Genomic DNA, 14,124 nt, shown 5'->3' on the forward strand with positions numbered 1-14,124 from the left:
GGCAGCCCCACTTGAATTGCATCCACTGATGCCAAAAGCATAGGTCAACACATGTTGCATCTGTGACAGGACTCTCAAGACGCAGGGGACTCAGAGAGCATCACACCATCCATCACCCCACTTTTGAAGAGTGGCGTGTCTCTCCTTTCCCACTCTATTATTCAATTTGGTTACGACTAAATAAATAGAATTCCCACCCCCGCCCCATCCGCCAATATCCTAGTAGAGCACTGCATACTCATATAGCGGTTAGAGTGAACCCATCTTTCCAAGTTCAAATAAAGTTAATACAGCTCCCAAAGCACAAAATATTTACCATGTAGGAATATTTTTAGTGGTTTTGGTTGCAGTTGTGATCAGGGCCGGCCTTAGGGGTGTGCGGCCGCACAGGGCGCCATGGGAGCAGGTGGCGTCCTGCAGCTGACACAGCTTACACATGGCCGGCGAGGATATAAAAAAAAAAAAAAACTGCGGCGGGGGTGGGGCTTACTGTGCGGCGGGGCTAAAAGTGCAGTGTAACTGCTGCAGGGGAAGCAGGAAGGAGTCCCTGCTTCCCCCAACAACCAGAATCCAGGAGCTGCACTGCCTGTCTGCCTCCACAATGAACAGAGGTAACTATGTGTGACTGTCTGCCTGTGTGTGTGTGTGTGTGTGTGTGTGTGAGTGCCTATGTGTGACTGTCTGGGCAGACTAGATGGGCCGAATGGTTCTTATCTGTCGTCACATTCTATGTTTCTATGTTTGTGTGTCCGCGTGTGGCTGTGTGTGTGTGTGCGTGTGCGTGTGCGGGAAGAGGGGGGACGCTGTGAAGATTTTTCGCACAGAGCGCCCAAAGGCCCAAGGCCGGCCCTGGTTGTGATATCACTACTTAACTGCAGGCACTAGTCTCATTCTCAGATGGTGCGGTTATTACCTGTGCCCGAAGTAGGGAAATACTCAAAATGCTGGCTTCATTGGGAGCTTATTGATCATATTGATTATTGGATTCCATAACCCCCCAGTAAGCATGAGAAATGCTTGCTGTAGCAGAGTGACAGGGAGCAAGAGAACCGCCGGAGGAATCAAACAATTAGAGGGCATTGAAAATATTTTTTTTTTTTTTTTTTTAATTCATACACTGGGATCAAAATTTACATTCACCAGTAGCCACTGATAAGCAAACATGTAGAACTTCATTCCTAGTGAAAGTGCCCAGGAATCTGCAGGCTTGCCGTGATGAGCAACTTAATTTTTTTTTTTTTTTTAATAAACTGCAATATTTACATTGCATGGTTAAATTCAACCTGGTCACATGATGCAGAAGCCCTATGGGGAAGCTCGCAATGCAGGAACATCAGTTTCCATTGCTCCTCATAGAGCAGAGGCAGAGCTGAGGGGGTCTCACGGCTAGAGAAAAGGCAAGTAAAAGAAAATATATATATATACACAATAAACAATACACAAGATCCAGCGCACTCTCCTATCCACTAAACAGCAACTGCAATGTTGACAGATTGTATTAGTTTGTAAAAGTTTTTTTTAAAAACACCTTATCTAGGCAAAAAAATGGGGATTTAGTTACATTATATGATCATACATTGCATAAGCCTGCCACAACGTCAATGTACCCCATCTTTGGCAGGTCCTACTCTCACAGTCTAATGTCTGCTCTTATGAGATTAACCACTTACTTGGGAAAAAATTCTATCTGAGGCTCTCTGCAGTACAAGGCTAAATAGGGACCTGAGATGAGGCACCTGTAACAGGGAGGGGTGCAAAACCAAGGAGTTGGCTAGACTCCCAAATATATATAGGAAACATGGGGGGATGGTTGCACTCACCTAAACATGCTTAAATGGGGTGCTGCTGGGGGCCATATTATACAATAAATAATACACAAGATCCAGCGCACTCTCCTATCCACTAAACAGCAACTTCAATGTTGACAGATTTTATTAGTTTGTAAAAGTTTTTTTTAAAAACACCTAATCTAGGCAAAAAAAAATGGGGATTTAGTTACATTATATGATCATACAGTGCATAAGCCTGCCACAACGTCAATGTCTATTGTTTATTGTATAATATGGCCCCCAGCAGCACCCCATTTAAGCATGTTTAGGTGAGTGCAACCATCCCCCCATATTTCCTATATATATTTGGGAGTCTAGCCAACTCCTTGGTTTTGCACCCCTCCCTGTTACAGGTGCCTCATCTCAGGTCCCTATTTAGCCTTGTACTGCAGAGAGCCTCAGATGGAATTTTTTCCCAAGTAAGTGGTTAATCTCATACAGGGCTGCCATCAGAAATTTTGGGGCCCCTGACAAAGCACAAGGTCTGGGCCCCCCTCCCTCCCGGGGCCGCCCACGCCCTACCTAGTCCGCTAACAATGATGCGGGACTGAATGTGGTGTGTATAGTGGAAGTGAATTAGAATGTGTGTAATGGATGTAGTGTTTGTGTGTATTAGATACTGTTTGTGCAGTGAATGCAGAGTGTGTGTTTGTGTAGCGGATGCAGTGTGTATAGTGAACATAGAGTGTGTTTGAGTAGTGGATGTAGTGTGTGTACAGTGATGTAGTGTGTGTTTGTGTAGTGGATGTAGTGTTTGTATGTACTATATGAAATGTGTTTAGTGGATGTAGTGTGTGTATTAGATGCAGTGTCTGTGTATAGTGAATGCAGAGTGTTTCAATTTATGGTGGATGTAGTGTGTGTACTGTGAATACAGTATGTTTGTGTAGTGGATGCTGTGTGTACAGTTAATGCAGAGTGTGTGTCAGTATAGTGAATGCAGAGTGTGTGCATAGTTTAGTGAATGCAGAGTGTGTGCATAATTTAGTGAATGCAGAGTGTGTGTTAGTGTGTATTGAATGCAGAGTGTGTGTTAGTGTGTAATGAATGCAGAGTGTGTGTTAGTGTGTAGTGAATGCAGAGTGTGTCAGTGTAATGAATGTAGTGTGTGTGTTAGTGCAGTGAATGCAGAGAGTGTGTTAGTGTGTAGCGGATGCAGAGTGTGTGTGTTAGTGTAGCGAATGCAGAGTGTGTGTTAGTGTGTAGCGGATGCAGAGTGTGTGTTAGTGTGTAGCGGATGCAGAGTGTGTGTTAGTGTAGTGAATGCAGTGTGTTAATGTGTAGTGAATGCAGAGGGTGTGTTAGTGTGTAGCGGATGCAGAGTGTGTGTTAGTGCAGTGAATGCAGAGTGTGTGTAAATGTGTAGTGGATGCAGAGTCTGTGTAAATGTGTAGTGGATGCAGAGTCTGTGTAAATGTGTAGTGAATGCAGAGTGTGTGTTAATGTGTAATGAATGCAGAGAGTACGTTAGTGTGTAGCGGATGCAGAGTGTGTGTTAGTGTAGTGAATGCAGTGTGTTAATGTGTAGTGAATGCAGAGGGTGTGTTAGTGTAGTGAATGCAGAGTGTTAATGTGTAGTGAATGCAGAGGGTGTGTTAGTGTAGTGAATGCAGAGTGTTAATGTGTAGTGAATGCAGAGAGTGTTTGAGTAGTGGATGTAGTGTGTGTACAGTGATGTAGTGTGTGTTTGTGTAGTGGATGTAGTGTTTGTATGTACTAGATAAAATGTGTTTAGTGGATGCAGTGTCTGTATTAGACGCAGTGTCTGTGTATAGTGAATGCAGAGTGTTTCAATTTGTGTTGGATGTAGTGTGTGTACTGTGAATAAAGGATGTTTGTGTAGTGGATGCTGTGTGTACAGTTAATGCAGAGTGTATGTTAGTGTAGTGAATCCAGAGTGTGTGTCAGCATAGTGAATCCAGAGTGTGTGTCAGTATAGTGAATCCAGAGTGTGTGCATAGTTTAGTGAATGCAGAGGGTGTGTTAGTGTGTAATAAATGCAGAGTGTGTGTTAGGGTGTAATAAATGCAGAGTGTGTGTTAGGGTGTAATAAATGCAGAGTGTGTGTTAGGGTGTAGTGAATGCAGAGTGTGTCAGTGTAATGAATGTAGTGTGTGTAAATTGTAGTGAATGCAGAGTGTGTGTTTATGTGTAGCGGATGCAGAGTGTGTGTTAGTGTAGTGAATGCAGAGTGTTAATGTGTAGTGAATGCAGAGTGTGTGTTAGTGTGTAGCGGATGCAGAGTGTGTGTCAGTGTAGTGAATGCAGAGTGTGTGTCAGTATAGTGGATGCAGTGAGTGTGTTAGTGTGTAGTGTATGCAGAGTGCATGTTGTATTAGTGAATGCAGTGTGTGTATTGTATTAGTGTATGCAGTGTGTGTGCGTTAGTGTATGCAGTGTGTGTTGTATTCGTGTATGCAGTGTGTGTTGTATTCGTGTATGCAGTGTGTGTTGTGTCAGTGTTTGCAGAGTGTGTGTTGTGTCAGTGTTTGCAGAGTGTGTGTTGTGTCAGTGTATGCAGAGTGTGTTGTGTCAGTGTATGCAGAGTGTGTTGTGTCAGTGTATGCAGAGTGTGTTGTGTCAGTGTATGCAGAGTGTGTTGTGTCAGTGTATGCAGAGTGTGTTGTGTCAGTGTATGCAGAGTGTGTTGTGTCAGTGTATGCAGAGTGTGTTGTGTCAGTGTATGCAGTGTGTGTTGTGTCAGTGTATGCAGTGTGTTGTGTTAGTGTATGCAGTGTGTGTTGTGTTAGTGTATGCAGTGTGTGTTGTGTTAGTGTATGCAGTGTGTGTTGTGTTAGTGTATGCAGTGTGTGTTGTGTTAGTGTATGCAGAGTGTGTGTTGTGTCAGTGTATGCAGTGTGTGTGTTGTGTCAGTGTATGCAGTGTGTGTGTGTGTTGTGTCAGTGTATGCAGTGTGTGTGTGCAGGGCCGTCTTTAATAACGACTGGACCCTGGGCAAGCGTTTGCTTGGGCCTCCTGGGCCCTGCCGCCGTTGCCCCTCACTCCCTGGTATGCAATCACGGCATCCATCCCAATGCAGTGGCAGCACTAAAATAGAATGAATTTTATTGGGACACCCAATTGCAAGATTGGACTAAAGGTAGAACCCCATCTGTCGTGCAACTCCAACAATGCTTTGACAGCTGGGGCTCTACCAATTTCCCATGCTTGCAGGGTTGTATTTAGCACTGTTTTGTGTGTTTGAATGTAAGCATGTGTTTGTATGAAGTATGTTTGTGTTAATGTGTTTGTATGTGGTACTGGAGTTTGAATGAAAGTGTGCATTTATGTGTAGTGTTTGTTTTTGAATGTAGGAGTGTGCTTGTATGTAGTGTTGAAGTTTGAATGGAGGGGTGTATTTGTATATAAAGTTGCGGCTCAGATGCACAGGTACATACTCTGACACACAAGCAGATACACAGATACATACACTGACTACATACAGATAAGCAGGCACATACACTGACAGACATACTGACACACAGGTACATATATTGACACACACAGACACATACACTGGTAGACGCACTGACAGACACACACAGGCTCATATACTGACATACTGACACACATGCACATATACAGACATACTGACACACACACTGATCAACATACTGACACACATACACTGACAGAAATACTGACACCCACACACAGGCACATACACTGACCGAGATACTGACACACACACACACACACTGACACCCATATACACTGAGAAATACTGACACTCATACAGGCATATATACTGACACAGACAGACTGATATACTGACAGACACACAGACACATACAGAGACTGACACATGCATGCACATGCACTGACAGACATACTGACACACACACAGACATACTGACACACACACAGACATACTGACACACACAAATATATTGACACACAGACAGACCTACTGACACACACAGATATATTGACACACAGACAAACAGACATACTGACACACAGACAAACAGACATATACAGACACACAGACAGATATATTGACACACAGACAAACAGACATACTGACACACACACAGATATATTGACACACAGACATACTGACACACATGTAAAATGTACATTTTTAAACCCACCCTCCAGTTTCCTACCTTTTGCTGGAGGGTGGATTCCCTGGGGTCCAGTGTGGTGCCTGAGGATGATGGGAGTGAGGATCCCCCATCCTCACTGCAGCCTCGTCATCTCTCCCTCGCGACTCCTCCTGCCACCTTCCATGCAGCTCCTCTCTTTATGGGAGGAAGTGACTTGCGGCTGTCACTTCCTCCCAGCCGGCTGCCGGAAAGCAAGGGGCCCGGTCGCGGTGTTAAAGGGAAAGAGCGCCCGACCAGGCCCCTGCTGATACAAGCCCTCCGGGTGGCCCTAAGTGCATGGGCCACCCGGTGGGACTCAGAGGACGGGGGGAAATTTTTACATAATTTTTTTTTTAATTTAATTAAATGATTTCTCCCCCCTCCCTGCTTACCTTGTCCAGGGAGGGGAGAGATTCCATGATCCCTGGTGGTCCAGTGGGGGGCCCCCCCAGCTCCCTGTTACCGCAGAGGGGGCCCAGGCAGCACACAGCTTCTACTCTTCTCTCTTGCAATAACTCTCGCGAGATCCGGTTGCCATGGCAACGCTCCGCGGGTCTCGCGAGAATTATTGGAAGAGAGGAGAGAAGAGTAGAAGCTGTGTGCTGCCTGGGCCCCCTCTGCGGTAACAGGGAGCCGGGGGGGCCGCGGCTGCACACATAGATAGCGATATTCGCTATCTATGTGTGCAGGGAGGGAAAGTGGGGGCCCAGGACTGCCAGAGCAGTCCGGGCCCCCCAGGGCCGCCGGGCCCGTGACAACCGTCATGGTTGTCACCCCCTGATGGCGGCCCTGATCTCATAAGAGCAGACATTAGACTGTGAGAGTAGGACCTGCCAAAGATGGGGTACATTGACGTTGTGGCAGGCTTATGCAATGTATGATCATATAATGTAACTAAATCCCCATTTTTTTGCCTAGATTAGGTGTTTTTAAAAAAAAACTTTTACAAACTAATAAAATCTGTCAACATTGAAGTTGCTGTTTAGTGGATAGGAGAGTGCGCTGGATCTTGTGTATTGTTTATTGTATAATATGGCCCCCAGCAGCACCCCATTTAAGCATGTTTAGGTGAGTGCAACCATCCCCCCATGTTTCCTATATATATATAAAAAATTCAAATCGCATTTTTATAGCATTAAAAATACAGTGTTGCATTCCTAACGCTATAATGTTCCATGACATTTAATTTGTATGTACCATGATAGGTTCCCTTTAAACTCCAAGAATTTCTCTATTTGAATTATTATAGTGCTGCTTGAATACATTTGTATTTTAATACATTTTTTAACCAAATGGACTGATAGAAAAGATTGGGAAAGAAGGAACAAACCACTCTTGAAAAGTGGGGTAATGGATGGCGTGAAGCTCTCTGTGTCCCCTGCGTCTTGAGAGTTTTTTCACAGATGCAACCTGTGGGACCCATGCTATTGGGATCAGTGGATGTAAATCAAGTGAGATTGACTTTGTCCTCTTCGTACAACGCTATGGTAAATGTCAGCATTTCTGAGATGCCCCTACAACTCTAATAGGAGGTATGAAAAGCTATTTGCACGTGATCACGATTACACACATGTCCACGTGCTCTGACCTGTCTATCATCACTAACCAAGTTTCTTTGAAACTGCAATGTCAGATGAAGACTGGAAGAGAAGTGTTAATCAGGCAACACAACTCAAAGAAAGTCTGTCACATTTTTAATGAGGCCTCTTGTGCAGATCTCCCAAAACATGCACTCTAAAGGCAGTCTATTCTACCTCCTTCATTCAAACTGAAATGTAAAAACACATCTAGTACAGAATGTAGGTACAAGTTAAAAACCTGAATTGTACATCAGTATAAACTGCTCAGGGATCTCCTATGCCAGTTACTTCTTCACTTCAATTTGTTTGCTTCCTGCAGAATATTGTACACCCGCACTCATAACAAAAAAAAAATATATATATATATTCATATTCTCGATTATAAAGTTGCAAACATTACACTATTTTCTCCTCGATAATATGGTGGCTGTTTATCTGATTGTCGTTATTCTTACAAAAATGGCTGTGAACTCTATTTTGTTTCCTTAATCCTATTTACTTTAGTTTATTTTTTTGAAAGCACAGTTTATCGTACACGTTATCTGCTGGATTTCACTACTGTTTAAAATCTTGCAAATGTGCTTTATCCATGATATTTCTATGCATGTCAAAAATAAATATTGACAAAAAATAAAAATAAATAACCTGTGCAACCGTCACATTTGTCTTATCAAAAATTAAGATCAAGAGACATCCAAAGGGCAATATTTTCATTAAACAGATAAACGGTGAGCAGGTGGTCTGCAACTGGACCACTAAGAAAACGTACCACCATGAGACCTACAGAGATTAATTAACCCTTTCTTCCTATACTATATATATACACACATATACACACACACACACACACACACACTAATTCGATTTGCTGATTCATTCTATTACAAACTGCAATTTGCCTGAATTAGGGCACATCGAATTATGAACCAAATGAAAACACTCAATGGAGGTGCCTGTTCATTTTGATTAACGATTCTGGATTACGCCCATGACAGTAAAAATATTACTTTATTCACAGAGCAAGCGAGACATGACCAAGATCTATAGAAAAAAAAATGTAAATCCCACGGAAGGGCTTAGATCAAAGACGAGGTTGGAGATTGCGGCTTTTTAACAAGGCACCAAAGCAGATCAGGCACACACTCACACAGGTAGCTCAGTTTCCCATCGCCCTTCGCCATCCAGCTCCCACTGGACCCAAGGGAACCCATCCTCCTGCACCAAAAAAGGTAGGTATAAAGGAGGGAGGTTAAACCATAATGTTGCGCGCGCGCACATGAACACATTACACACAAACACACAACTGCATTCACCAATAATACACACAGATGCACTCTTACATTCCATTGTCAAAACGACAACACTAGCCTGCATTCAAATGCCAAAAATTTTATTATTTATAAGTTTTATTATTGTAAGGAAAGTGATAAATTACATTTATGACACTACATAAAGTTGTTCTTTGAGCCCACTTTTCTTCTGGTTTCCGCATATGTGTACGTATACATTTTATGCATTTGGCTCTTCATGTCTATTTCAGGTTACCCAAAATGAAAACTTTAGTGCATTTAATTATGCATATTTTTTTTTCCCCCATTCGAGTAATATTTAAAAACCACATGAAAAAACTGCAGATCTTTGCAAACCCTCCTCTTCTAACCCCGCCCAGACTTTCTGTAGCTGTCCAATCATAGACTTCCCAATGCAGCTCAATGAGAAGTCTTTTCAAGGCAGGTCCTCTGAGCTATTGCTGCCTCTTGAGTTTAGCTTCACTGAGCTAAACAAACGCAGGAAGTAATAGAACCGGTTGTCGGCTTGAAAAGCCATGGGGGTGTAACCACTACTAGTTAGAAAAGTGTCAATTTTTCCAAAATGAAAAAACAGGACACAGTCTTCACACAAAGTGTTTTAGGTATCTGGAATGTCCCTTTAAGCAGTGCTATAACTGCATTCAATCCCTGTGATGCATTTAAAAGGTGGAAAAGTATATGTATGTAAGATTTATTTAATTTAAAGGAAAGGTCTGGGCACTATTCTTTTACATGCCAAAGTAGGTAACAAGGCTGCATACCCTGCCCACGCAATAAATGTTTTGGATGAAATTTATACTGATGATGGAAGTAGCAACAGCAGAATCCAGTAAGCAGGGGCTGTGCTTCAGGTGCCTCAAGGGACCTAATTTTGGTGAAACTGCTCGAAAGCAGTTTGAATAGGAACCAGTGTCCACAACCTAAAGGCAACAAAAACACTACTTTGGCATGTAGTAATTATGGTGCCTACAATGTTCCTTTAAATATTGTATGCAAGTAATTTTTTCATTGTAAACTGGACTCTCTCTAGCTGTGCCAATTGGCACATTACCACGTATCATTGATGGCATTGGTGCACAAGCAGTGACAGGAAGGATGTATGTTAATTGCATCACTATACACACAGTATTGATCACTGCTTCATTCTGTACTTGTGGGCAGCAGGGATATGTAACTTTACATCCCTTTCAGAACAGGACCTGCTCATTCAAAGATTGAAAAGGCTCTGCAAGGCATGCAGGATATACAGCTCCGGTCACCGCTTGTGCACCACGAATCAATGTCTAGTTGTCATAAAACTGCTGAGTTCTAAAACATCAGGTAATTGGAAAGGGATTTGGGGAGGGCTGCCAACTTTGGCCTGGGAAGCAAATACAAAGAAACAGCTTTTTTTTGTCCACGAGATTTGGAGATATCAGTTTGGATTATCTAGGGGAACTGCTGGAATCGTAAAATTTAACACCATATATCCCTTGCAACTTCCATCAGTATTTTAGTACATACGGTTATTCTAAATGCGCACTCTCAAAGGAAAATCTCCCGCAACCGGGAAGGACGACAGAAGATGTGTTGCAAGGAGAAGGGGACAACTTCACGTTAAACCATTTGATAGCAATTTAACCCCATTAGGTAAGGTGTCTGTTAAGATGACGTTACTGTGGGTGAGTAATGTACAAAATATGACTGTTTAGAGAATGACGTGCATTTTATTGCCTGGACTCACCAATATCTATGTGTCATGTATTTTTTACAATTCTTAAGCAAATCAATTTATATGGGCTATTAATCTGATCTACAGGCTCTAGCATCAGTAAATTATATTGTTATCACATTAACATAACTATTTATGATTCTCTTTTATTCTGGATTCGTAATTATTGTCCTTTTACTATCCAATTAGAGCCACTTCAAATAGACACTCTAAGCACCACAACCACTACCTCTATCTTAATATAAAAATCACTACACCTATCTGAATGTACAACCCCCTACCTTAAAAGGGATACTAGAAGTGCCAGGAATACAAAGCTTTGTTCCTGGCACTATAGCTACCTCTGTCTCACCTCTCGGTAAATAAAAAGGTTAAAAAGTCTTTACTTACCTTATCCCAGCAACGATGTCCTTTGGCGCTGGGTTGCGGCTCCGTCTCCTCCTCCATCCCACAAAGAGCAGATGCCAATGCGCATGTGCGGATAAAAATCTGATGCTGGAAGTCCTCATGCAAAGCGTAAGGGCATCCAGCGTCAGATTCAGGACCAAAAAAGTGAGTTCAAATTACAGTTTCTCTGGAACTGCAAGGTTTAACATTGCAGCACTAAGGGCAATTAGCTGACGTGGTCTGGGTTGGTATTAAAGGACCACTATAGTGCCAGGAAAACACTAGTTTTCCTTGCACTATAGTGCCCTGAGGGTGCCCCCACCCGCCGGGCTCTGGGGAGAGGAAAGGGGTTAAAACGTACCTTTCTCCAGCGCTGGGCGGGGAGCTCTCCTCCTCCGATCCTCCTCCTCTCCTCCCATTCGGCTGAATGCGCACACGCGGCAAGAACTGCCGGTCTCATAGGAAAGCATTATCAATGCTTTCCTATGGACGCTTGCGTGCTCTCACTGTGATTTTCACAGTGATAATCACACAAGCGCCTCTATCGGCTGTCAGTGAGACAGCCACTTGAGGATTTGAGGGCTGGATTAACCCATTTATAAACATAGCCGTTTCTATGAAACTGCTATGTTTATAAAAAAAAATGGGTTAACCCTAGCTGGACCTGGCACCCAGACCACTTCATTACAGGGAGTGCAGAATTATTAGGCAAGTTGTATTTTTGAGGATTAATTTTATTATTGAACAACAACCATGTTCTCAATGAACTCAAAAAACTCATTAATATCAAAGCTGAATATTTTTGGAAGTAGTTTTTAGTTATAGCTATTTTAGGGGGATATCTGTGTGCGCAGGTGACTATTACTGTGCATAATTATTAGGCAACTTAACAAAAAACAAATATATACCCATTTCAATTATTTATTTTTACCAGTGAAACCAATATAACATCTCAACATTCACAAATATACATTTCTGACATTCAAAAACATAACAAAAACAAATCAGTGACCAATATAGCCACCTTTCTTTGCAAGGACACTCAAAAGCCTGCCATCCATGGATTCTGTCAGTGTTTTGATCTGTTCACCATCAACATTGTGTGCAGCAGCAACCCCAGCCTCCCAGACACTGTTCAGAGAGGTGTACTGTTTTCCCTCGTAAATCTCACATTTGATGATGGACCACAGGTTCTCAATGGGGTTCAGATCAGGTGAACAAGGAGGCCATGTCATTAGATTTTCTTCTTTTATACCCTTTCTTGCCAGCCACGCTGTGGAGTACTTGGACGCGTGTGATGGAGCATTGTCCTGCATGAAAATCGTGTTTTTCTTGAAGGATGCAGACTTCTTCCTGTACCACTGCTTGAAGAAGGTGTCTTCCAGAAACTGGCAGTAGGACTGGGAGTTGAGCTTGACTCCATCCTCAACCTGAAAAGGCCCCACAAGCTCATCTTTGATGATACCAGCCCAAACCAGTACTCCACCTCCACCTTGCTGGCGTCTGAGTCGGACTGGAGCTCTCTGCCCTTTACCAATCCAGCCACGGGCCCATCCATCTGGCCCATCAAGACTCACTCTCATTTCATCAGTCCATAAAACCTTAGAAAAATCAGTCTTGAGATATTTCTTGGCCCAGTCTTGACGTTTCAGCTTGTGTGTCTTGTTCAGTGGTGGTCGTCTTTCAGCCTTTCTTACCTTGGCCATGTCTCTGAGTATTGCACACCTTGTGCTTTTGGGCACTCCAGTGATGTTGCAGCTCTGAAATATGGCCAAACTGGTGGCAAGTGGCATCTTGGCAGCTGCACGCTTGACTTTTCTCAGTTCATGGGCAGTTATTTTGCGCCTTGGTGTTTCCACACGCTTCTTGCGACCCTGTTGACTATTTTGAATGAAACGCTTGATTGTTCGATGATCACGCTTCAGAAGCTTTGCAATTTTAAGAGTGCTGCATCCCTCTGCAAGATATCTCACTATTTTTGACTTTTCTGAGCCTGTCAAGTCCTTCTTTTGACCCATTTTGCCAAAGGAAATGAAGTTGCCTAATAATTATGCACACCTGATATAGGGTGTTGATGTCATTAGACCACACCCCTTCTCATTACAGAGATGCACATCACCTAATATGCTTAATTGGTAGTAGGCTTTCGCGCCTATACAGCTTGGAGTAAGACAACATGCATAAAGAGGATGATGTGGTCAAAATACTCATTTGCCTAATAATTCTGCACTCCCTGTAAGCTGAAGTGGTCTGGGTGCCTATAGTGGTCCTTTAATACTTAGATGCTGTCTCTATGCCTAAGACAAAAACTAGTCTCTAGTTTGTTTTATGTTTTAAAGAAAACAAGAACATCTTCTGAGAGAGGAGGAGAAGAGGAAACAATAGAAGAAAGGTAAGTTCAGCGTGACAGTGCTGCTTTAAGCAGTCACTTCTCCCTTACATACTTTGGATTTCCAAAAGGACTTTACGTTCAATATTATTACACACAGCATGATGATTTCAAAACCTAACTAATGTGTATCAAGAATCACCACTGGATTCCAAGCATGGGATTGTCAAATTGTGATAATGGCTGTGCATGCATCACATGTCCTTAATGTTTGGGGGGTTAGGCAAAATTAGCTGATGATTTGGAAAAAAAATTCCAAAACTTTTGTATCTACCGTGTGCTTATTTTGCATTTAAATTCACTGCAATTTTGTTTTCTGAATAAAATCCTTAAAATGCACCCTTATTCTATCTTGTCTCCATGTTAATTTTGTAGTTACATAATGGAAGAAGTCTGCAGTTCTCTCTTTGAGCTCTGCCTAATCCAGCCCCTTTCCTGCTCTCTGATATTTTGAAGAGGCTGCTGGTAAAGCAAGCACTGGATCTTTTTAGTTACTGAGCATGTGTTAGACTTTCCTTACATTAGGAACTGCCCTACTCAACAAATGAGATTTTTGATTTTTTTTTTTTTTTTTTTTAAATGTATATAAATACAAGCACTGAAAGAGGTTCTGAACAGGAATGCTAAGATGCAAATATTTTTGCAGCACATGTAAATATACAGAAAGCATTCACAAACACTATGGTAAGTTATAGAAGAAATTACTTTTTTCCACACTCACTTCTCACTGAATCACTCCAGGTGTAAACCTACTGACCATGTGAGGTCTACCTGCAATATAATTTCATCATATCCTTAGAAGAGGAAACTCAGTCACTATACCCATGATG

General features: G+C 42.5%; 1 protein-coding gene across 1 annotated transcript in view; it reads right to left on the reverse strand.

Moving 5' to 3' along the window:
• Nucleotides 1-14,124, reverse strand: part of CPNE3 (copine 3) — a 59,897-nt gene that overhangs the window by 45,165 nt on the left and 608 nt on the right. The window lies entirely within an intron of this gene.

The sequence above is a fragment of the Pelobates fuscus genome, chromosome 4, assembly GCF_036172605.1.
Source record: "Pelobates fuscus isolate aPelFus1 chromosome 4, aPelFus1.pri, whole genome shotgun sequence".
Lineage (NCBI taxonomy): Eukaryota > Metazoa > Chordata > Amphibia > Anura > Pelobatidae > Pelobates > Pelobates fuscus.